Genomic DNA, 26,057 nt, shown 5'->3' with positions numbered 1-26,057 from the left:
AGATTCAGAGTGGAGAGTGGAGCTTCAGAGTGGAGATTCAGAGTGCAGAGTGGAGCTTCAGAGTGCAGAGTGGAGCTTCAGAGTGCAGAGTGGAGCTTCAGAGTGCAGAGTGGAGATTCAGAGTGGAGCTTCAGAGTGCAGAGTGGAGATTCAGAGTGGAGCTGCAGAGTGGAGATTCAGAGTGGAGCTTCAGAGTGCAGAGTGGAGCTTCAGAGTGCAGAGTGGAGATTCAGAGTGCAGAGTGGAGATTCAGAGTGCAAATTCAGAGTGCAGAGTGCAGATTCAGAGTGGAGCTTCAGAGTTCAGATTCAGAGTGGAGCTTCAGAGTGGAGCTTCAGAGTGGAGCTTCAGAGTGGAGCTTCAGAGTGGAGCTTCAGAGTGGAGCTTCAGAGTGGAGCTTCAGAGTGGAGCTTCAGAGTGCAGAGTGGAGCTTCAGAGTGCAGAGTGGAGCTTCAGAGTGCAGAGTGGAGCTTCAGAGTGCAGAGTGGAGCTTCAGAGTGGAGCTTCAGAGTGGAGCTTCAGAGTGGAGCTTCAGAGTGGAGCTTCAGAGTGGAGCTTCAGAGTGGAGCTTCAGAGTGGAGCTTCAGAGTGGAGCTTCAGAGTGGAGCTTCAGAGTGGAGCTTCAGAGTGGAGCTTCAGAGTGGAGCTTCAGAGTGGAGCTTCAGAGTGCAGAGTGGAGCTTCAGAGTGGAGCTTCAGAGTGGAGCTTCAGAGTGGAGCTTCAGAGTGGAGCTTCAGAGTGGAGCTTCAGAGTGGAGCTTCAGAGTGGAGCTTCAGAGTGCAGAGTGGAGCTTCAGAGTGGAGCTTCAGAGTGGAGCTTCGGAGTGGAGCTTCAGAGTGGAGCTTCGGAGTGGAGCTTCAGAGTGGAGCTTCAGAGTGGAGCTTCAGAGTGGAGCTTCAGAGTGGAGCTTCGGAGTGGAGCTTCAGAGTGGAGCTTCAGAGTGCAGAGTGGAGCTTCAGAGTGGAGCTTCAGAGTGCAGAGTGGAGCTTCAGAGTGGAGCTTCAGAGTGCAGAGTGGAGCTTCGGAGTGGAGCTTCAGAGTGGAGCTTCAGAGTGCAGAGTGGAGCTTCAGAGTGGAGCTTCAGAGTGCAGAGTGGAGCTTCAGAGTGGAGCTTCAGAGTGCAGAGTGGAGCTTCAGAGTGGAGCTTCAGAGTGCAGAGTGGAGCTTCAGAGTGGAGCTTCAGAGTGCAGAGTGGAGCTTCAGAGTGGAGCTTCAGAGTGGAGCTTCAGAGTGGAGCTTCAGAGTGGAGCTTCAGAGTGCAGAGTGGAGCTTCAGAGTGCAGAGTGGAGCTTCAGAGTGGAGCTTCAGAGTGGAGCTTCAGAGTGGAGCTTCAGAGTGCAGAGTGGAGCTTCAGAGTGCAGAGTGGAGCTTCAGAGTGCAGAGTGGAGCTTCAGAGTGGAGCTTCAGAGTGGAGCTTCAGAGTGGAGCTTCAGAGTGGAGCTTCAGAGTGCAGAGTGGAGCTTCAGAGTGCAGAGTGGAGCTTCAGAGTGCAGAGTGGAGCTTCAGAGTGGAGCTTCAGAGTGGAGCTTCAGAGTGGAGCTTCAGAGTGGAGCTTCAGAGTGGAGCTTCGGAGTGGAGCTTCGGAGTGGAGCTTCGGAGTGGAGCTTCAGAGTGCAGAGTGGAGCTTCAGAGTGGAGCTTCAGAGTGCAGAGTGGAGCTTCAGAGTGGAGCTTCAGAGTGCAGAGTGGAGCTTCAGAGTGGAGCTTCAGAGTGCAGAGTGGAGCTTCAGAGTGGAGCTTCAGAGTGCAGAGTGGAGCTTCAGAGTGGAGCTTCAGAGTGGAGCTTCAGAGTGGAGCTTCAGAGTGGAGCTTCGGAGTGGAGCTTCGGAGTGCAGAGTGCAGATTCAGAGTGGAGCTTCAGAGTGGAGCTTCAGAGTGGAGCTTCAGAGTGGAGCTTCAGAGTGGAGCTTCAGAGTGGAGCTTCGGAGTGCAGAGTGCAGATTCGGAGTGGAGCTTCAGAGTGGAGTGGAGCTTCAGAGTGGAGCTTCAGAGTGGAGCTTCAGAGTGGAGAGTGGAGATTCAGAGTGGAGATTCAGAGTGGAGAGTGGAGCTTCAGAGTGGAGCTTCAGAGTGGAGCTTCGGAGTGCAGAGTGCAGATTCAGAGTGGAGCTTCAGAGTGGAGCTTCAGAGTGGAGCTTCAGAGTGGAGCTTCAGAGTGGAGCTTCAGAGTGGAGCTTCAGAGTGGAGCTTCAGAGTGGAGCTTCGGAGTGCAGAGTGCAGATTCGGAGTGGAGCTTCAGAGTGCAGAGTGGAGCTTCAGAGTGGAGCTTCAGAGTGCAGAGTGGAGCTTCAGAGTGGAGCTTCAGAGTGCAGAGTGGAGCTTCAGAGTGGAGCTTCAGAGTGGAGCTTCAGAGTGGAGCTTCAGAGTGGAGCTTCGGAGTGGAGCTTCGGAGTGCAGAGTGCAGATTCAGAGTGGAGCTTCAGAGTGGAGCTTCAGAGTGGAGCTTCAGAGTGGAGCTTCAGAGTGGAGCTTCAGAGTGGAGCTTCGGAGTGCAGAGTGCAGATTCGGAGTGGAGCTTCAGAGTGGAGTGGAGCTTCAGAGTGGAGCTTCAGAGTGGAGCTTCAGAGTGGAGAGTGGAGATTCAGAGTGGAGATTCAGAGTGGAGAGTGGAGCTTCAGAGTGGAGCTTCAGAGTGGAGCTTCGGAGTGCAGAGTGCAGCTTCAGAGTGGAGCTTCAGAGTGGAGCTTCAGAGTGGAGCTTCAGAGTGGAGCTTCAGAGTGGAGCTTCGGAGTGCAGAGTGCAGATTCGGAGTGGAGCTTCAGAGTGGAGTGGAGCTTCAGAGTGGAGCTTCAGAGTGGAGCTTCAGAGTGGAGAGTGGAGATTCAGAGTGGAGATTCAGAGTGGAGAGTGGAGCTTCAGAGTGGAGCTTCAGAGTGGAGCTTCAGAGTGGAGATTCAGAGTGGAGCTTCAGAGTGGAGCTTCAGAGTGGAGCTTCAGAGTGGAGCTTCAGAGTGGAGCTTCAGAGTGGAGATTCAGAGTGCAGATTCAGAGTTGCATCATTGTAACAGGTGCATCAACCAACTGAGCTAGCTTGAAAAATTCCGGAGTGCAAACATACTAGATTAATAATGTAAGGTTCCTTTTGTAACACCTGCTTAGGACAGCTGCTAATCACCAAACATCTGATGCAGAGACACGCATTTTTTCCTTGACTGAAGCAACTATAACGATGATGCATATGTCATAAGTACATAGAAAGCTCACGAAAGTAAGCATGTGATGCTGAACATTTAAAAACATGATGGAATAACAATCTAGTATTTTAGCTATTCATCTTAACAAGACCAATGCATTGAACACCGTTACGTTGGCTGATAAAAGCGCATTTTATTTACAGTAGTCTAAAAGAGCAAAACTGCAGGAAAATGACCACTATACAAAATAAAAATAGCACTACTCTGCGCGCCGCCACTCCCGTGCACCATTTTAATTATGAAGACCCGGCCCGGCTCCAGTGCGTACCACTACCAACTATTTAATTAATTTTAAAAAGGCTCAGGCCAGGCCGATAGGGCGTGCGCACCACGGCACCATAATTAATGTTTATAGGCCGGGGCCCGTTACCATCCGTCCCTGGCGTGCGTTGCGCACTGTAACTATTATAATATAGGCTTGCCTGCTTGCTTGCTTCAGCAGCAGCCGAGGGCAAATGGAGCAGGCGAGGAAGCAACAGGGGTTGGGGGGCTGGTTGAGTGCAAGGGCGAACCCAATATGGAGGGAAGCGGCACACAGGCAAGAACAGAGAGCAACACTGAGTGCGGCCCCGGGAGCAAAGAAGTACAGAAGCGAGAAAGCATGTTCTATAGGAGGGACAAACACGAGTGACAAGTTGGGACATAAATAAGAAGCAGGCAAATGCGCGACAGGAAAGCAACTAATTAGTGCACGCAGCAGGCCTGGAGGCAGGCAGCCAGCAGCAGCCCTGGAGGCAGGCAGCCAGCAGCAGGCCTGGAGGCAGGCAGCCAGCAGGCCTGGAGGCAGGCAGCCAGCAGCAGGCCTGGAGGCAGGCAGCCAGCAGCAGGCCTGGAGGCAGGCAGCCAGCAGCAGCCCTGGAGGCAGGCAGCCAGCAGCAGCCCTGCCCCGCCGGTCGGTGACGGAGACGGAGTGACAGACTCTGAGTGACTTACTTTGGTCTTCGGACTCGGATTCGGAAATCGGACAGGGCAGCTCAGCGTGGGCGGGCCTGGCCGCCTGGCTGCTTTGTCTTGGACTTGGAAGGCAGTTCAGTTCGCAGTTTTCGTTGTTCTTCTCTTGTCTTCTTCTTTGGCTATGCGCGCCGCCTGCCGCGCCCCATATGCCACGCACAGGGGCTTACTGCTTATTGGCCCGCATAATGTTGTGCGTGCCCTGGGGCTGCCTGGCATTGCTCACCACCACTCAGCAGCAGCCAGCCCTGCTGCCCACGCCCCCCACGCACGCGGCACGCGCATACGCGGCGGCGGAAGTGCGGAACGGAAAGTGAAAGAAAAGGATAAAGGCCTGTCCCGCGTCCCGCCGCCATTTCATAGAATCAGGCGGGCTTAGACTAAGATAACAAAAAGTGCCTTACACACTGTGTAAGGCACGGTTTGTTATCATTGTCACTTTTGCCTCATGTAATGTAACGTTTGCCTTTGTATTTTGTTCACTAGTAATGTTCTCATGTATCAGTTCTGTTTCTATTGTGAATTCGCTCTGACACCTTCGGGTGAAGTCCGCACATCCCTTCTTACTCGGCTTGCTTAGCTGGCAGAATGGTGTTGCAGCGTTGGCTAGGAGTTTATTATAGTTGAGCTTTTTTCTTTCAGTCAAACAATAAAGTAACATTCATACAACCTAAATTCAGGATGCTGCCTCCCTGCCAATGTTTTAGTCATCTCTCTTTTTAAAGTCGGGAACATTCTGTTAAAACAGCTGTTTAGGATGTAAGGTATTACTTCTCACGAAACAGACTGATTTTTGATAATGTCCTGAATGCAGCAAGGACCGTCTGAATCAATGTAAAGAATTGCAGTGTTCCTAATGTTCTATATGCGATTTGCCTTCAACTAGTAATTACCATTGGATCATTGTGTGCTGTCTCACTCTTAATGCCTGTTTAAAAAGAGTGCTCTATATGCTGGACCCAAGTATGTTGCTATTTAAACAACACCAGCGATCAATGCACGCTTCCACCACACGCACACAGAACCAGACGTCGGTGCACGCTTTCACCAGGCGCACACACACACCACCAACCGTCAGTGCACACTTTCACCAGGCACACCCCATCAGCCGTCAATGCACGCTTTCACCGGGCACACACGCCACTAGCTGGCAGTGCACACTTCCACCAGGCACACACACCATTAGCCATCAGTGCACATTTTCTACAAGCACACACACACCACCAGCCATCAGTGCACGCATCAATGGTTAGCACATCCACAATTAACTATTGTAGCAATCGCAGTATGGCGCACTTTACTTCTAAACATGTCAGTGCACGCTTTTCCACCATGCACACACACCATCAGCCATCAGTGCACACTTTCAACAGGCACACACACACCACTAGCCATCAGTACATGGTTTCATCAGGCATACCCACCACCGGCCGTCAGTACACACTTTCAACAGGCACAGACACCATAAGTCATCAGTGCACGCTTTCACCAGGCACAAACACCACCAGCCGTCAGTGCACGCTTTCACCGGGCACAAACACCAACAGCCGCCAGTGCACCCTTTCACCAGGCACAAACACCAACAGCCGTCAGTGCACGCTTTCACCGGGCACAAACACCACCAGCCACCAGTGCACCCTTTCACCAGGCACAAACACCACCAGCCGTCAGTGCACACTTTCACCAGGCACAGACGCCATAAGTTGTTCGTGCACGCTTTCACCGGGCACAAACACCACCATCCGTCAGTGCACGCTTTCACCGGGCACAAACACCACCAGCCAATACAGAGTTTGGAAAAGAATTCATGCAACACATTGTCATATACAATGCCAATAACTCAAACTTGAATGCTGCGAGACCTATTGCATTGCAAATGCTTGTTACTAAATTGGTTTCAGTTCAGACCCTAGGACTGAATCTAGGATCCAGTCCTGGAACTACTAAAGTAATCTATATAGTAATCAACTGTACTTATATGATGAAAAACCATTGAGCTCAATGCTATAGTGTGTTTAGAATTGTGTTGCCTACTGCAACCCCTCTATCTATTGTGTTCACAAACTTTATTGCTTCTTTGCAAAGTAATTACAAAAGAGTACTCACATTGAGAAAAGTATATTTTGATACCTGTTGGTTCTAAAAATAAAACAACTATATCTGTTGATATAAAAACAATTGGCCTGGAGTTCAGTCCTTGAGTGTGTGAAACCTTTTGCTGACTGAGTGTGTACAACAAATGCTTTACACTGTCCTCTGGTACTGCCTTACTGCTCGACCAAGCTACCACTTTTGAGAGTAAGGTCAGCCCTGACTTTAACCTCCGTTATACCTCTGGGGTTTGTGGACTCTATACACTGTACTTTGTTCTAGTCCAGTATATATAGAGCCACTTTCTCACAAATGGACAATCGAGCTTAGGAGGCACAAGCCTCGATTAACAGGAAACAAGAGCACTGGAAAGGAGAACCAAGCTGAGGAGTTGCGAGCCTCAATTGACAGGAAATAAGACTACTGGAATGGAGAATCAAACTTAGGAGGTAGGAGCCTCTTAATAGGAAACAAGACTATGGAATGGAGGGTCGAGCTTAGGATGTACGAACCTCAATTAAGGGAGAGGTGTGGCGCCGCGGCCAGGGCGACTGACGCTGGAATCTGGGGATCAGGGTTCGATCCCTGGCTCCGGCGGCAGGTTAGCCCAGCACCATGTGACTCTGGGCAATAGCTCGCTTAATCTTCCCGACGGCCCCCAGCGCCTAGAGACCCTTACGGGTGATTGTGCGCTTTACAAATGTGGATTATTATTATTATTATAATTAACAAGAAACAAGACTACAGAAATGGAGAATCGAGTTTAAGAGGTACAAGCCTCTTAACAGGAAATAAGACCACTGATATGGAGAGTCAAGCTAAGGAGGTACGCACCTCATTCAGACCCCCCAGGATATAGCGGCATGGACTAGCAAATTTAGCGGCACAAAAATGGAAATTTAGCGGCACAAATATGGAAATTTAGCGGCATTTTATTTGGCCATTTTTCCTACAACAAACACAGATATTTTAGTTTTTTTCGTTATTTAACAACATGAAGCTATGTAGGTATACTAATGTAAGCATTTCTCCCTAGAAACACTCTTGATTGTGGGTTTAAGTAATTCCCTTTTCCTACAGCTTAACAGTTACGCGAAATGAATGTCCACAATGTAGTGGTAAAGCTCTGGTTTAGGGGTTACTTTTTGTTAAAACCTCCTGAACCTCCATCTCTCCCTTCATTCTCTGCTCAACCTGCCCTTCTTTCTGTACTTGGCCTTTCCATCCTACCTTCTCTCTTCCTTCCTCCTTTCCTCTCCTCTCCTCTCCTCTCCCATCCCATCCCCTACCCCTCTTCTCCTCTCCTCCTCTGCCGGTCACCCTCCCCAGCCCAGCCCGCCCCTCCTCTCCTTAGCTCCACTTCCTTCATGTACTCTCCTCCCCTTCTCTACCCTTCCCACTACCCTCCTCTCCTCCCCTCCCCTCAATTCTCCTCTCTCTACTCTTCTCTCTCTTCTCTCCTTCTCCTCCCTCCCTCCCATCCTGTCCCCTCCCCTCCTCAGCTCTCCTCTCCTTCTCTTCCCTTCCTTTCTTCCCGTTTCCAGAAGGGGCCCTGGCACTCGTCTCGCAGGCCTCAGTCAGTTTTCCAGGCCTCCTCCCAATGTTCCGTTTCGCGCTGACACGAGTTTTATCTTAAGAGGTGCGAGCCGGCAATTAGTCTGCGCGAGTGTTGCAATGAAGGACAACATAAATAGAATAACTTCAAGTGTGAAGTTTATTGCAAGATAGAAAAGTTGAGGTGGTCACAGTGACGACGTGACGAAGCCAGTCAGCAGTCAGACTCAGCAGACAGTCACTGAACTCACTACACGCCAGCACAAGGTCTAGCGTGACTGTGTGCGCGCCGGTGACGTGGCTGCACTGCGCCTGGGGGGGGCACAGTTAGTATTCGCCCTGATAGCCCATCAGGGCCTTTCTTTCCCATACATATTGACCCTCGGCTCCAGGGGAGAGGGCAGGGCCTCGCCCCAGTCACCGGGAGGGTCTCCAGCAGGGAGCCAGGCGCGGGAGGGGCACTTCAAAGCCCTTCACAGTGAGCTGCTAATGCCCCTTTAAGCTGCCCCATTAAGCCCGGAAAGTTATTCTTTTGTGTCCTTCCCGCCCGCCCCAATAAACAACGTAAGTGGGCCCCCAGGATATAGCGGCTTTTGAAAAAATGCTGCGATTCCTACAAAAGTGCCAATTTCGCGGGCACTTTTGTAAAAATCGAGGCATTTTTACGAAAGTGCCGATTTCGCGGCAAATCGCGAAATCGCGATATCCTGGAGGGTCTGCTCATTCAACAGAAAACATGACTACTGGAATGGAGAATCGAGATTAAGAGGTACAAGCCTCTTAACAGGAAATAAGACCACTGGTATGGAGAGTCAAGCTAAGGAGGTACGCACCTCATTCAACAGGAAACATGACTACTGGAATGGAGAATCGAGCTTAGGAGGTATGAGCCTCTTAATCAATCAATCAGGGTATTAAGCGCGCTACTCACCCATGAGGGTCTCAAGGTACTGGGGGGGGGGGGGGGGGAGGGGGAGGAGGGAGCAGCTCAATTCAGTTGAAGAGCCAGGCCTTGAGTATCTTCCTGAAGATGTTCAGGGAGGGGGCGCGTCTGATGTAGATTGGGAATTCGTTCCAGGTCTTGGCTGCGATGTAGGAGAGGCTCTTCCACCCGTTCTGGCTCTGCGGATGCACTGGGTTTTGGCGAGGTCAGCGGATAAGAGGTTTCTCTTGGGTACGCGGAAGGAGATTCTCTCGTGGAGGTATTGGGGTCAGATGTTGTGGAGGAATTTGTAGGCGTGGGTGAGTATATTGAAAGTTACACGTAGCAGCTATACTGCAATCAATATAGCTGTCACCCTGAGCACAGGTTTGTGCTGGTCCTCCAGCCAAAGTTTATCCAAATTAATGTTCAAAAGACCTAAATTAATCCATAAGTGTCTTTATTGCACTTCTCAATAGTTCATTCCCAAATGATAACAATCCCAATTTATGACGTCCAATGCATTTCGGCAGGGTCTCCCGCCTTCATCAGGGAAATAATCCTGAAAGTCCCAAAAACTTACAATCAGTTTCAAAGCCCACTTAAATCAGGTAAACTAGTTAAACAAGTAAAAAACATAATTAAATGAACCTTGCAATCAATATAAACATGTTGCATAGATATTCCTGTACATATTTCTAGTGGTCAGTTAATGTCCATTACTTAGTTTCGAGTCATTCCGTTTTTTTGCATCTAATGTGTTACGCGCATTATCAACAATGTCTGGCTTCTAAACCACTACCGCTCCTGGCGCTAGTAATGTTACCACTGGGGCTTCCTACATCGTGTCTTTAAACACACAGAACTTCAATAATGCAAAGCCCCACCTCTTACGGCTACTGTTTGCACTGCCGATAGACCTGTTGTTTCTATGCCTCTAACAATGCATGCTGTTTTAAAAAACAACCCTTACCTCGACGTGTTTCTAACAAGTAACACACGGTAGTGTGCGGCGTGTATGGGACATACTGGCTTCTTCTTCCGTGTTTCTATGGTCGCGCTGTGTCGTGCATGCGTTAATATGCCCTTTCGGCGTTTGTTTTCTTCAAAGGCGTACTATCCTTTAAAAGAACTATATGTCGACAATGTGCCAACGTTGCCGGTTCGATCCCCAGCGGGGGTATAAACTCAACTATGTAATTGCAAGTTACTCTCTTCTCAACAGGGAGCCAGTTGAGGTTCTGCAGGTGTTGGGTGATGTGTTCGCGTCAAGGACGATTCTGGCTGAGGTGTTCTGTATGGTCTGGAGTTTGCGGAGCAGAGATTTCTTGATCCCGGCGTAGAGGGCGTTTCCGTAGTCCAGTCTGCTATTTATAAGTACATGGGTGACGGTTTTCCTTGATTCGGGGGGGTCCATTTGAAGGTCTTTTCGGAGGATGTTAAAACAGCTGGAGGCGACTGCGTTGACCTGTCGGGTCATGGAGAGAGACGAGTCGAGTACGATGCTGAGGGTTTGGGCGTGGTCCGTGGGGGTGGGAGGGCTGCGGTGGGCCACCAGGTGCTGTCCCATGCAGAGGGGGAGGGTCTGAGGAACACGGTCTTCTTCAAGTTGATCTTCAGGCAGTTGTTGCTCATCCAGGATGCGACGTCCTTCATTCCTTCCTGGAAGTTGAATCTGGTGGTAGTGGGGTCCTTGGTGAGGGAGAGGATGAGCTGGGTGTGGTCGGCATAGGATACTATGGCGAGTCTGTGCTGTCTGCCGATGGCGGCGTGGGGGGCCATGTAGATGTTGAAGAGCGTGGGGCTGAGTGACGATCCTTGTGGTACTCTGCAGGTGATTTCTGTGGGTTCGGAGAGGAAGGGTGGCAGCCTGATTCTTTGGGTTCTGCCGGTGAGGAAGGAGCAGATCCAGCGAGAGCGGTTCCCTGTATGCTGGTGCTGTGGAGTCTGGTGGCGAGTGTGTGGTGGGAGACAGTGTTGAATGCTGCAGAGAGGTCGAATAGGATCAGGGCCGCGTGGTGTCCTTGGTCAAGGAGGGTACGGATGTCGGCAAGTAGAGCAGTCTCGGTGCTGTGGTTGCTACGGAATCCGGATTGGGAGTGGTCGAGGATGTTGTTTTCTACGTTGAATTTTGAAAGTTGGGCATTGATGGTCTTCTCTGTTACTTTGGCCTCGAAGGGGAGGAGGGAGATGGGTCGGTAGTTCTTGAGGTCAGTGGGATCTGCGATGGGCTTCTTGAGCAGGGGTCTAACTTCTGCTAGACAGCAGGAAAGAAGACTACTGGAATGGAGAGTCAAGCTTAGGAGGTACGAGCCTCTTAACAGGAAATAAGACTACTGGAATGGAGGGTCAAGCTTAGGAGGTACAAGCCTCAACTAACAAAAAATAAGAGTTCTGGAATGTGTATGTTATATTGCCTTTAACGTGCCCTTTGTGGAAAAACTGAAATGACTAATGTGCAAATAAATTTGGTATTGCAGTTACTTTCTCTTTCATATAACACGGCGATAGTGCAACCTGGCACTAGCAAATCATAGTTTGCAGCTGGAAGCCCAATGATGAAGCACAGCAGGCTTGTATTGAAGAAGAATAGTTCATAAATACTTGCTGTTTGCCCTCCCCTATTAGGGCATTCCTCTTTTCTCAGGCCTAGCCCACTACATGTTTCCTCCACCCTGTGACACCCTCCAAAAGCAGTATGAAGCCTTGCTGCTATTTATCAACAAAAAAATCTTAGTCTGACACCAAGTCAGCAAGTCAAATACTCAAGACCTCTTCTGTCAATATTGTCAGTGACTTATTTATCAACCCTCTGGCCACCACTACCCTCTGTTCTCCATGGGCTCTTATTCCATAGCTGGTCATCTCAAAGATCCAGTGCTTTCTGAAAACCTCTTTTAACTACATGGAACGAGTCAAATTAAATCACAACACATATACATCACATGGGCATTGCAGAATGTCTAATTAGCCCGGGTGACAAGTATCGCACTACAAATCTACCGATTGATTGACATAAGATGTACTTTTATGGTCTGACGACTGAATAAAGTTTATTGATGGATGGACTCAAGATGTGACATTATGTATGCAACTAGGCATGTACTGGAAAACCCCACACCCACTGAATTTGGATTAGGCTGGCATATGCAGTAATTCATGTAGGAGCTTCAGGACCACAATGGGCTCAACACACAGAACAATCATCATGGCATCAACAATTACCAGAGTGTGTAGTGTAGGGTCAAAGTAAGCCATGCCAAATGCTTTGGCGATACACAACTTGATCGTCTCATTGCCTTCTGTAAGGCTGAACCTTCTTGGTAAGATTGTGCAACAGTAAACTTATTGCAGGAAAATCCTGGCAGTACCAGGTGTGGTAGTTAGCCATAACCGAGAGCAGACACGTTATCAGGAGCAGGCACTGAAGCGAGGCCTTCAATTATGTCAAGGCGCAAGCCATCTTTGGAGAAAACAAGTTTCTAAGACTCGATAGAATGCGGGCAAAAGTGACACTTGGTCTTTGTTTAGTGTCAAATTCATGTCATGAAGGACGTTGCGTACTTCTACAAGCGAGTCAAGTTGTTCCTGTGTCTTTCCAAAGACAGGGATATCGTCTTTGAAAATTACTAATGGTCCAGATGATTCTCCTGGTTGCGTCTCGGAAAAGCATTACTGCAGAGGAGACACTAACGCTGAGGTTCTTGTACCTTAAGAGGCATACTTATGTGGTCGATATTATAATGTATCACAAAGTGCAGTTGTGAAAAAATCAGACTGACCGAGCTCCAGAAGGAGCAGTCCAGCTCGATCTCTTACCTGTCGCCTGTATGCAGGGGCTAGACGAAGCCCAAGACACATTCCTGCTGCTGATGCCGCATCAGTGAGGTGCAACTCAAGCTCCAGACACCACATACAGTTAAGAACCTCGGCATCCACATTGACAGTGCACTCTTTATGAGACCCCAAGTCCAGTCCTTAGTGGGCATCTGCTTTGGCATGCTGCGTATGCTAAGAAAGTTACTTCCCCTTCTCTCACTCGATACCAGGAAAACCTTGGTCCAGGCTATGGTTACTTCCAGACTGAACTATGCGAACATTCTGTACCTGGGCCTTCCAGGCTATCTCCTCCAGCGCCTCCAAGTGGTTCACTGTGAGAGGGGGTGTGCAGCGGGCCGGAAAAGCAAGCGAGGAGGCCGTATGTAGTGTGCTATAGTAGGGATTTATTGCAGTGTCACAAAAGTAGAACACAGGGAAAACAAGGAGGGCGTCAGGGTACTGGATCCACGCCGGGTCTGCGTTGCAGCTTGCGGTCTTCGGCGGCTCCAACGGCGGTTCCGGTGACGTGGTGTATCCACGGAGGGCAGGGAGCAAAAGAGAAAACAAGGGACCGTTAGTCCTATCCTAGTTTTAGGATCTCAGCAACAGTCACCGTCACCCGGGGCGTGTGGGGAAGGAGCGGAAAAGAGACAGTGAGGAAAGGAAGGTACCGGGAGGAAGGAGTACGGGGCGAGGAGAAGAAAGAGTGGTCGGTCGGGGCGTGAAGGAAACGGCGGGGCACACAGTGCAGTGCTATACAATTATCATACAGTGCAGGGGACGTGATACTAAAGAGAAGGGGAATATTATACAAGGACTTTACAGGGGACTCCTAGCGAGTAGAAAAATAGTGAGGTTAAAGGCACTCACGCGGTCCGCCGTAACTCTCCCGTTGAGTTACGGCCGCTCTACAGCCACCTCCTGTGGACTCCACCACTCTTCGCTCCACTCGTCTGCTTCACCCGTCTGCTCTCCGTCTCCTGCTCCTTCTCCTTCACGACCACCAGTCCGAGGTTCCTGCCACAAATCTCCGACAACTTTCACTTCCTGGTTCCCTCTTTTATCCTGTGCTGTCGCTGCCATAGGGGTGGGGCTTCCGGGGTCCGCGAGATTTAAGTCGGTCTGGCCCGATGTTCTGGTTGGTCCCTGTGGGGAAAAGAAGGGCGTGACTCTCTGGGCTCTTGTTGGCGTGTCGAGTCGGGTCCTTATGCTGGCGTTCTGAGGTCGGGGACACAGTCCCGGGGGTAGCGAAAGAGGTAAGGTTGGGGTAGGGCGGTGTTCAGGTTGGGGTTGGCGGGATGTCGGCTCACATTCACAATGCATCGGCCAGACTGATCCTTAGGCTTAAGCCCAGGTCCCACATGTCCCCTCCTCTAAAGGCATTAAACTGGCTCCTGTTGAGTAAAAAGATCAGGTTTAAGGCCCTGGTAATGTTTTCCAAAGCCCTTCATGGTAGGGGCGCCGGCTACCTCAGGGCAAGAGTCAGCCGCTACTTGGCTGCCAGATCCCTGAGGTCATCCTCCGTGGGCCAGCGTCCCCAGAGAACTCCATGCCCGAGTGGGGGGGCAGATTTTTCGGGCTGCTGGGAGCTCAAGTGTGGAACAAACTACCGGCTTCTCTCAGATCCACGGCTGACCTGACAGTTTTTAAGAAACGGCTCAAAACCTGGCTCTTTCAAGGCTAGGTCTGTGGGTCTGCTAGTGCAAGACTTTAGTGTCGGGACACTCATGCTGAGTAGCCGTGCGCTCTACAAATCCGGTTCAGTCATTCATACATTCATTCACGCCGCTGATGCCGCACTGGAGAGATACAGCTCAAGCTCCAGACGCCACTTGCATTAATTCCCGCTGCTGATGCCACACCAGTGAGGTGCAGCTCACGCGCCAGACACCACATGCATTCATTCCCGCTGCTGATGCCGCATCAGTGAGGTGCAGCTCACGCGCCAGACACCACATGCATTCATTCCCGCTGCTGATGCCGCACCAGTGAGGTGCAGCTCACGCTCCAGACACCACATGCATTCATTCCCGCTGCTGATGCCGCACCAGTGAGGTGCAGCTCACGCGCCAGACACCACATGCATTCATTCCCGCTGCTGATGCCGCACCAGTGAGGTGCAGCTCACGCGCCAGACACCACATGCATTCATTCCCGCTGCTGATGCCGCACCAGTGAGGTGCAGCTCACGCTCCAGACACCACATGCATTCATTCCCGCTGCTGATGCCGCACCAGTGAGGTGCAGCTCACGCGCCAGACACCACATGCATTCATTCCCGCTGCTGATGCCGCACCAGTGAGGTGCAGCTCACGCGCCAGACACCACATGCATTCATTCCCGCTGCTGATGCCGCACCAGTGAGGTGCAGCTCACGCTCCAGACACCACATGCATTCATTCCCGCTGCTGATGCCGCACCAGTGAGGTGCAGCTCACGCGCCAGACACCACATGCATTCATTCCCGCTGCTGATGCCGCACCAGTGAGGTGCAGCTCACGCGCCAGACACCACATGCATTCATTCCCGCTGCTGATGCCGCACCAGTGAGGTGCAGCTCACGCGCCAGACACTACATGCATTCATTCCCGCTGCTGATGCCACACCAGTGAGGTATAGCTCACGCTCCAGACACCACATGCATTAATTGCTGATGCCGCATGAGGTGCAGCTCACGCTCCAGACACCACATGCATTAATTCCCGCTGCTGATGCAGCACCAGTGAGGTGCAGCTCAAGCTCCAGACACCACGTGCATTTACTCCTGCTGCTAATGCCACAGCAGTGAAGCACAGCTCAAGCTCCAGACACCACATGCATTTACTCCTGCTGCTAATGCCACATCAGTGAAGCACAGCTCAAGCTCCAGACACCACATGCATTCATTCCTGCTATTGATGCAGCACCGGAGAGGTGCAACTTAAGCTCCAGACACCACTTGTGTTTATTCCTGCTGCTGATGTCGCCCCAGTGAGGTACACCTCAAGCTCCAGGTACTGCATGCATTAATTCCAACTGATGATGCTGCACCAGTGAGTAGGAGCTCCAGCTACAGACACCACATGCATTCACTCCCGCTGCTGGGATGCACCAGTGAGGTGCAGCTGAAGCTTCAGACAGCACAAGCATTCACTCCTGCCGCTGATGCCGCACCTCTCCGGTGCAGCTCAAGCTCCAGACGCCACATGCATTCACTCCCGCTGCTGATGCAGCACCAGTGAGGTGCAGCTGAAGCTCCAGGCACCACATGCATCAATTCCCGGTGCTTATCCGGCATCAGTGAGGTGCAGCTCACGCTCCAGACACCACGTGCATTCACTCCTGATGCCGCATCGGCCAGGAACAGCTCACGCTCCAGACACCACGTGCATTCACTCCTGATGCCGCATCGGCCAGGTACAGCTCAAGGTCCAGACACCTCATGCATTCATTCCCACTGGTGATGTCGCCCCAGTGAGGCACAGCTCAAACTCCAGGCGCTGCATGCATTAATTCCTGCCGATGATGCGGCACCAGTGAGGTGCAGCTCACGCGCCAGACACCACATGCATTCACTCCTGCTGCTGATGCGGCATCAGTAAGGTACAGCTCACGCTCCAGACACCACATGCATTAATTCCAGCTGCTGATGCCACATCAATGAAGTGCAGCTCAAGGGTGGAAAAAAGAGTGGCTGCCATCTTGGAGTGGTGTTTTGCTGGGAGGGGGGCGGTGACCACGAGCGGACTAGCGCTCGGTGGGTGTGGATGTTCGCCTACATAAGGCGACCGGTTCCTGGCTCTCCCTCGCTTAGGTAAAGGCTGCTCTGCATAGCGCTCTGCATTTAGAGCTTTAAACATCGCGCTGCTGATTTTAATTCTTACCTGTTGAATATTTGCTTTTTGGTTTTGTTTCTTACCCCCTGATTTTAGAGCGGGGCTATCCTCCCTCATACCCGCACTGTAATCGTGGTGACCACCGCTGTTGTAGCGGGTCCGGGTCCCGGGGTGGAAAAAAGAGTGGCTGCCATCTTGGAGTGGTGTTTTGCTGGGAGGGGGGCGGTGACAACGAGCGGACTAGCGCTCGGTGGGTGTGGATGTTCGCCTACATAAAGCTCCCTTGCGAGCGCAGCGAGATCGCGCAGCGGGATCGCCTGACTCGCGCCTGAGTCAAGCCAGAGTCCTGCCCGTCTGCGCCCGTCAGCGTCCCGGTGGCGTTCCGGTCGACGGGTGGGGCTCCGCTATCCAGCATGTGCAAATCTGTTGCACTAACTTTGCGCTACTCGTCTGAAGAGCTGCGCTCTCTAAATCATCGGGAGAGCTGCTGTTGCTCTGTTTTCCCCGGGCGCCATAGAGGTAAGTCGCGCTGCCCTTGTTGTGGTTGGCGCCCCAACCGTGCGCAGTCATCTGCCCCCATTAGTAACACAGCTGGAGCTGAGTATTCCTGCATGCTCTTAAACACCAGATCGGCGTGCAGTCATGCGCAGGACATCTTTGAGCTTCTCGACACAGAGAAGCCACTTTGTCTAATGTTGACCGAGACGTGGTGGGGAGATTCTTCCAACCCGGACGTGACGTTGGCTATCCCGCCTGAGTATAACATCTTCAGGAAGGACAGAGCCAAGGGTAGGGGCGGAGGGGTCGCACTGGTGGTGAAGAAGGGCACGTTGTGTACCATCTTGCCTGCGGAGGATATCCGCGGTTCTGAATCGCTGGCGTTTTCAATCGTGCTAGCGCCGCACCAATCAGTGAAGGGACTACTAGTCTATCGACCTCCTGGCCCGCTTGGAACGTTCTTTGAAGACCTTGACTCGGTTCTGCTGGGACTGGCCTTGAGAGCTGAACACTGTATAGTAGCTGGGGACTTCAACGTTCGGATGGACGATCCGTCCGACCCCGCTGCTATTAAGCTCTCCGAGGCAATGACACCGCTGGGCCTTCTCCCCTATTTGCACGGGCCGACGCACGTTAAGGGTCACACTCTAGACCAGGTCTTTTCTACTTCTGTTCTGGTGGTGAAAGAGATTCTCCCGGTTTTGTGGTCTGATCATTGGCTGGCCAAATTTGCGATCAGTGGCGCCTCCGGGCCGTCTATTTCTGCCCCACAGCAACGGGGTCGTGCGTTCAGAGCGCTCAATAGAGTGACTCCGGAGATGCTGGCTCAGGCCGCTCTGGATCATCCTTGTCCTCTCTCCGGTGAGCTGGAGAGGGACTTGGAGTCCCTGCAAGTGTGGCTTTCTGACAGGCTTAACGACCTGGCCCCGGTGTTGCCCCCCCGCTTGACACCGAAGCGGGCTTCGGCCCCCTGGTTTACCACTGCACTGCGGGCTAAGCGGCAGCAGTGTAAGGTAGCCGAAAGGGCCTGGAGGGCACACTATGATAGCGTGGACCGGTCGGCCTATAAGGCAGTGGTCAAGGCGTACCACCGGGACATCCGCCTTGAAAAAAAGGCCTATCTTGCTGGGAGAATCGAAGCGGCCTCCAATTCCTGCAAGGAGATTTTCACCATTGTAAGAGAATTTATTTCTCCTCGGACCACTACATCTGAAGAGGTGCCCGCAGAATCCTGGGCGGCGGATCTTGCTTGTTTTTTCACAAGCAAGATAAAACTTATACAGGATTCTTTTGTTTCTGGGGCACCCGCTGGTCCGTTTACACCTGTGGTTGACAGTTCTCCTCTGGCCTCGCACGGTGCTATATTGGCTGTGTTCCCATCTTTGCCTGCCTCTGCCTCCTTAGTGCTTATGGGCAATTTGAAATCTGGGTCTCCACTTGACCCCTGCCCAGCTAAGCTTCTGGGTAAGATGGCGGAAGTGATTAATCCACTGGCCAACCCTCTTCTGAATCTTTCGTTGAGTCAGGGAGTGGTGCCGCCAGTTTGGAAACAGGCAATGGTCATCCCGTTGCTTAAAAAAACGGGTCTCGACCCGAAGGCCCCAGCCAACTACAGGCCTATCTCCTTATTGCCGGCCCTCGTAAAAATACTGGAGAAACATATTCAGTCGGTGCTCTCCAACTTTTTGGAGACCCACGAGATCTTGCACGACACCCAGCCGGCTTCCGATCAAACCGGAGCACCGAGACCGCGCTCCTTGAGGTCTCTGAAACCATCAAAGGGGTGTTGGATACCGGGGGCAAAGTCATGCTGGTGTTGTTGGACTTGTCGGCGGCTTTTGACACAGTCCCCCATGATGGCCTTCTCGCAAGACTCTATGAGATTGGTCTTCGGGGGACGGTGCTCAGCTGGTTTGCTTCCTTTCTAGCCGGCCGCCGGCAAACGGTCTGGACATCGTCTGACACCGCCATGATGCCGCCTTTGGGAGTCGGGGTCCCTCAGGGCTCTATTTTGAGCCCGACCCTCTTTAACATCTTTATGACCCCTCTGGCGGCGGTGGCGGAGTCGTTCGGTGCCCGGATTGTATCGTATGCCGACGATACCCAGCTCCTCTTTTCTTGTAAGAGAGAGGCAGACTTTGACGGGGAGAGTATCCGGGATTGCCTTGGGGCTGTGTTCGTATGGTTCCAACAGAACAGCCTCAAGTGCAATTCCGACAAGTCTGAGGTACTCTTCTTCGGGTGTGACTCGGAGCCGGCTTGGCAGGCCTGGTGGCCCGTCGATATGTTTCCTCCGTCTTGCTCTTCCCCTATGGCTAAGAACTTGGGGGTCAAGATGGATAAGGGGCTGACGATGAAAGCCCAGATCTTTGGGGTGACCGGTACCTGTTTCGGTCTATTAAATATGCTGCGGAGGTTCTTGCCTCTTTTGTCGGAAGAACACAGGAAGGTGACTGTGCAGGCTCTGATTGGCTCCAGGTTGGATTATGCCAACATTCTGTACCTGGGCCTTCCAGAGTACTTGCTGCAGCGGCTTCAAGTCGCGCAGAATGCGGCGGCCAGGGCCATTTATGGTCTAAATAGACGTGCCGGTGCTGCGGGTCTATTGCGGACGCTGCATTGGTTGCCCATCCGCAATCGGATCGCCTTTAAGGCTATGACTTTGGCCTATAAGGCTCTCCATGCGGTGGGAGCAAAGTACCTCCAAAAGAGACTGGCCTTTTACCATCCGGCCCGCTCTATGAGGTCTGAATCCTTACTCTTGGCGGTTGTGCCACGAGTGAAGAGAGCGCGCCTGGGTGGCCGTTCCTTCGGCCTTTTGGCCCCACAGATGTGGAACTCGCTTCCGCTTCCGCTCAGGAGGGCATCGAGTCTTCTTGAATTCAGGAGAGGTCTTAAAACTTGGTTGTTCACCCAGTAGGTATTTTTAGTAGCCCTTGCTTTTATTTGTCAGTTCTGTATTTTCTTTTACTGTGTTATGTTATTGCGAAGCAGCCCCTCTTTACCTAAAGCGCCGGGACACTCTTTTTGAGTAACCGTTGCGCTATATAAAAGAATAAATAACATAACATAACAAGAACCAGACTCCACATGCATTCACTCCTGCTGCTGATGCGGCATCAGTAAGGTACAGCTCACGCTCCAGACACCACATGCATTCACTCCTGCTGCTGATGCGGCATCAGTAAGGTACAGCTCACGCTCCAGACACCACATGCATTCACTCCTGCTGCTGATGCGGCATCAGTAAGGTACAGCTCACGCTCCAGACACCACATGCATCCACTCCTGCTGCTGATGCGGCATCAGGGAGGAGCAGCTCACTCTCCAGACACCACATGCATTCACTCCTGCTGCTGATGCGGCATCAGTAAGGTACAGCTCACGCTCCAGACACCACATGCATTCACTCCTGCTGCTGATGCGGCATCAGTAAGGTACAGCTCACGCTCCAGACACCACATGCATTCACTCCTGCTGCTGATGCGGCATCAGTAAGGTACAGCTCACGCTCCAGACACCACATGCATTCACTCCTGCTGCTGATGCGGCATCAGGGAGGAGCAGCTCACTCTCCAGACACCACATGCATTCACTCCTGCTGCTGATGCGGCATCAGTAAGGTACAGCTCACGCTCCAGACACCACATGCATTAATTCCAGCTGCTGATGCCACATCAATGAAGTGCAGCTAAAGAACCAGACTCCACATGCATTCACTCCTGCTGCTGATGCGGCATCAGTAAGGTACAGCTCACGCTCCAGACACCACATGCATTCACTCCTGCTGCTGATGCGGCATCAGTAAGGTACAGCTCACGCTCCAGACACCACATGCATTCACTCCTGCTGCTGATGCGGCATCAGTAAGGTACAGCTCACGCTCCAGACACCACATGCATCCACTCCTGCTGCTGATGCGGCATCAGGGAGGAGCAGCTCACTCTCCAGACACCACATGCATTCACTCCTGCTGCTGATGCGGCATCAGGGAGGAGCAGCTCACTCTCCAGACACCACATGCATTCACTCCTGCTGCTGATGCGGCATCAGTAAGGTACAGCTCACGCTCCAGACACCACATGCATTCACTCCTGCTGCTGATGCGGCATCAGTAAGGTACAGCTCACGCTCCAGACACCACATGCATTCACTCCTGCTACGGATACGGCATCAGTAAGGTACAGCTCACGCTCCAGACACCACATGCATTCACTCCTGCTGCTGATGCGGCATCAGTAAGGTACAGCTCACGCTCCAGACACCACATGCATTCACTCCTGCTGCTGATGCGGCATCAGGGAGGAGCAGCTCACTCTCCAGACACCACATGCATTAATTCCAGCTGCTGATGCCACATCAATGAAGTGCAGCTCAAGAACCAGACTCCACACGCCTTCATTCTTGCTGCTGACGCCACATTAGGTGCAATTCAAGCTCCGGACACCACATGCATTCTTTCCCGCTGAAGCAGCATCAGCACCCTGCTGATGCCGCATCAGTGAGGTACAGCTCTCGCTGCATAGTTTACATGCATTCATTCCCACTGCTGATGCCACACCAGTGAGGTGCAGCTGAAGCTCCAGACACCACTTGCGTTCATTCCTGCTGCTGTCGCCGCCCCAGGGAAGCACAGCTCAAGCTGCAGGTACTGCATGCATTAATTCCCACTGATGATGCAGCATCAGTGAGTTGCAGCTCAAGCTCGACACCACATGCATTCATTCCTGCTGCTGATGCTGCATCAGTGAGGTGCTGCTCACTCTCCAGATGCCACGTGCATTCACTCCTGATGCTGCATCGGCGAGGTGCAGCTCAAGGTCCAGACTCCTCATGCATTCATTTCCACTCCTGAGGACGCCCCAGGAGGCACAGCTCAAACTCCAGGCGCTGCATTCATTAATTCCCGCTAATGATGCGGTATCAGTGAGTTGCAGATCAAGCTCGACACCACATGCATTCATTCCTGCTGCTGATGCAGCACCAGCTAAGTGCAGCTCATGCTCCAGACACCACATACATTCATTCCCGCTGCTGATGCCGCATCAGTGAGGTGCAGCTCAAGCTCCAGATACCACATGCATTCATTCCCACTGCTGTCACATGAGTGAGTAGCAGGTCAAGCTCCAGATATCACATGCATTCATTCCCACTGCTGTTACACGAGTGAGTAGCAGGTCAAGCTCCAAACACAGTACACACAATAGGGGGAGTAGGAGGATACAAGACTAGGTCGCCCTCCTTTATACGTGTAGTCAAAAAAATTAGAGAGGGGAGGGCAAACTTGGTGCAAGATCATGATGTGAAGAGGCACTTAGCGGGAGATGCAAGAAAAGGAGTGGTGTTAATCCCCTTAAGGTGAGGAGGACAAGTGGGCGGGTGAGGGAGGAGAGGTATCTGGGACCTTAGAAGGCAAGCCCAGGCCATCACATGGCCATGCCCTGCTGAACCATGCCTCACCCGATTTCGGATAGCTCAATCCGAGACACTACCTCCATTCCCCCTCTTCTTTTTGGAGGACTTGCCTTCTAAGGTCCCAGATGCCTCTCCTCCCTCACCCGCCCACTTGTCCTCCACACCTTAAGGGGATTAGCACCACTCCTTTTCTTGCATCTCCTGCTAAGTGCCTCTTCACATCATGATCTTGCACCAAGTTTGCCCTCCCCTCCCACATTGCTCACTACAAGGTTTGCCAATGTACCGTCCCACAATAGCAACTAGAAAGTCACAGAGGCAGCTGCTCTTTATGGAGGTGCTCTCCCAATCCGAGCACTCACCCTCTCCACCAGGACCTTAGAGGATCACAATGGACCTGATCGTTAATGAAACAACTTTGATGGGTCACAGTCTGAAAGTGGTGGATCATGTGAAAAATGACTGACCTTATCGTCCAGTGCTGCCTCAGCCTGCACATAGCGATGTGGCATAGCACAGAGCTATACTGTGCACACAGACGCAAGCCTCCTGCACCCATACAGCACAGTGCACAGCTACACTGTGCACACTGATACAAGCCTCCTTCATGTATATAGCATAGTGCACAGCTACACTGTGCACACTGATACAAGCCTCCTTCATGCACATAGAATAGCGCACAGCTACACTGTGCACACATATGCAAACCACCTGCACACAAACAGCTTCCCACAGCTGCAGACTCTGTGGTGCCCACTGCTACACACAGAACGAACCTGCAGTCCATCATACAGAGGCAGTAAGGCTGCTGCCACAAGGCAGCGCAGTAAATGCTGGCCAGTTTGAGGCCTTCTGCACAGGGGCGGAGACCTGCTGCCTGCAGGGCTCTGAGCCAGGCAGAGACCAAGGGCACACCAGTCACTAGCCTGTCTGCGAAGGTGTGCCACTCATTCAATGTACTTTCAGTGGAGCGCGTGGGTTCTTATATTTGTTTTCCTCGCCTTCATTGCTTGATTTTGCTCGCGAGCAAGTGTCACTCATGGGCGCTGAATGTCACTCATAATTACACTAAAATTATGAAAATGTCACACATAAGCAGCCTGAAACCCTGGCAGCTATAGGTCGGTGTGCCGCGTCAGTGCCACCCTCCTCGGCCTCTCACCTCGGCCCCCGTCCGTCTGTCCGTCCTTCTTTCCACTCCCGGAGTCCGTTTAAACTCGGCGCCCTGCCGGTGACATCATCATTCGGCGCCTCGCTCTCCGTTGCCTTGGTGACGCCGTCCGCTGCGTCGCTGCGCGCTCGCTGTGAACATCAAAGAAGGACTGCTGATGAGCAGCGCGCACTTCCGGTGGGCGGCAGCGGTGAGCGCGCGCCCCCCCCCCCACCCCCCGCATGCGCGTTACCCTAGGCTCCCCCAGCCAGACCAGGGACACTTTACAGCACAAAAATGGAACCATTTGCGGCAGACTGTTGCGGCCGCTCATTCTAGCGAGGTCCTAATAAAATGGGAATCTGTAAGAAAAAAAATATGGCCTATGCTCTGCTGATCAGAACGACACGAGTCTCTCACCTGCACTTTATTCTGCAAGATTTAAAGACAAATCATTAACCATGGATGTTGGAAGGAGAGAACCATCGACTCGCTGAATAGCAAGGCGTGAAAATTCAAAAAATCAGTCTTGGCTTCCTGCCTGACCCATAGCTGCCAAGGTTTCAGATTGCTATGTGTGACATTTTCATAATTTCAGTGTAATTATGAGTGACATTTCAACAACTATGAGTGACACTTTCTCATGAGCAAAATCAAGCAATGTAATGGTGCTAATTTCTTGCACAAACCACACAGGACGCAGGGTAACCTTTCCAATAGGCAGAAATAACTTGTCTACCTATAACAAGCATTGGAAATGCAATAGGTCTCGCAGCATTAGAGTTTGTGCTTTTAGAATTGTTTATGGTTTTTTTTTAAAATCTTTAGCATTTTTGTTTCCTGTAGGCAATGCCACATAAATACAAAATGTGTCATTTACAATACCAAAGTTGAGAAACCAAAAGCGAAGCGAAACCACGTGACAAGGAGGAATGCAGCTATTAAGCCCCTGTACGGAGAGAGTGGCGCGCTGCATAAATGCTCTATAGCATATCATACATATTAGCCGTATTATTTTATATTTTAATATGTTTTGGTCATGAGCGTACCGGCAAACACCGGGTGAAATTAAGCCCCTGAATGAAGAGACTCTCTCACCACACAACTGCCATATAGCATACCGCGAGCACCTTCTGTTAAAACAACTTTGAGAGGGAAGTTTGAGGCATTCTTCGAGTTCATTTTTGTGCTCAGGACAACATTTTTATGACTGCTGTTCTAAAATGCGGTACACGACTCTACTGTGTATTATTATTTAATAAACTTGGCCAAAAACAGTGACGAAAAAGGTTATTTGGGGACTGCTTTCAATTACAACAAGCATTTCAAAGAAAAGCCGGGCGGAAATCAATTAGTAACAGGATACTAGGTTAACCAAGGGCGGCAGCATCTGGAAAGGCCATGCATTTCATGCATCTCCGAGACAGGCCGGGCCCCGCTGCCGGGCATTCACTCAGGACACGTTAAGTGAGGCCGGCCGGTGAAGGGTACAAGCGTCCTGGCAGGGCCGGACTGACAGCACATCTTTCAGTGCCACAACGGAGCAAGGTCTAAACACCTCTCCTGTACACCTTACAAATCAGAAGCCAGAGAAAGGGTGCACTTTTACATATATGTCGTATGTTTATATTTAGCAACCCGGAAGCGTGCGGTTAAAATAAATAAACTCGCGCACAATGGCCGGTGCACCGATACAAGGGTGGGCGCCTTTATTTACCGCCCACCGGCTGTTTATATTCCATCAGCACTTCTGAAAACAGCAGAGTAACAACGGGTTGCAATTGGAATATATCTCGGGTGCGAAACATTTATAGAAAAATTTAAACAATGCCGATAAAAACACCTGAAAATGTTTGTTCTGAGAGAGTCGATGAGATGTAGAACCGTCTATGAAAAAAGCGTGATTTGGTCAAGTGAATAAACAACAATTTACTTGTGGTGCCGCGTCCCATTCTCCTCAGAAAATGGAATTTATTATGTATGTGGGGACTGAAGTTAACTGCGCAAGAGTTCCTTTAAAACAGCCTCTCTGCTTCCCCCGAGCCCGGCGACGGGTCCAAAAAAGACACACAAAACCCGCCAGTAATTCATGTACCTCCGGGCGATGCCTCCGACAACTTGCAGCTGCACCGGGGCATTGTTAGTTACGTGGATGAAATATCTCCTCGGCGGCCTCTCGCCCGCGAGTGACAGCAGAGAGGGGTTTAACAGCGACAATAAGGGCAGATCTGGGTTTACGTTTCGCTCTCTACCTGTCTCTCCCTCCTGCGGGTATTAATGGAAATGATAAATTCTTTAGCCTGGAAGCAGCGCGTCCTCTGTACCAGCCGGGCACGATTATAAAGGAAATCCGGCTAATTAATGCTTTCGAATGCCTCGAGTAAAACCCCCGTTAATATCCCTAGCGCTCTGCGGCCACCTCGAAGCGCCTTTTAATAAATCCTAAGGGGGGGTCGCTATATCTAAAAAGACCGAGGGCAGTGAGAGAGGAGAGTGGACAGAGCATCTAAGGAGCGACTGTGTAGCACAGATGGAGGGTAGTTATCTTAGAAGAGGTTGTTCTAGGGTATGCAGGGCAGAAGAAAGGATAACAAGGCGCTACCAGATGGTTACAAAAGATAAGATTTAGAAAACAGTGTTTGAAGCAGC

General features: G+C 51.4%; 1 protein-coding gene across 2 annotated transcripts in view; it reads right to left on the bottom strand.

Annotated features, from left to right (window-relative positions):
* PPP1R35 (protein phosphatase 1 regulatory subunit 35) overlaps window positions 1-23,560 on the bottom strand; it is a 106,765-nt gene extending 83,205 nt beyond the window's left edge. The window contains exons 1-2 of one of the 2 annotated variants that reach the window (XM_078669429.1): window positions 23,421-23,515; window positions 12,819-13,676 (exon numbers count right to left, since the gene is read on the bottom strand). The gene's annotated coding sequence lies outside the window, so the exon portion shown is untranslated. Of the gene's footprint in view, window positions 1-12,818; window positions 13,677-23,420 lie in introns of both variants that reach the window. The other variant, XM_078669428.1, reaches the window with a different exon arrangement.
* Window positions 23,561-26,057: the final 2,497 nt, after the last annotated feature.

Source organism: Lissotriton helveticus, chromosome 12, assembly GCF_964261635.1.
Source record: "Lissotriton helveticus chromosome 12, aLisHel1.1, whole genome shotgun sequence".
NCBI classification, from domain to species: domain Eukaryota; kingdom Metazoa; phylum Chordata; class Amphibia; order Caudata; family Salamandridae; genus Lissotriton; species Lissotriton helveticus.
This window is presented reverse-complemented; position numbering and strand designations above follow the sequence as displayed.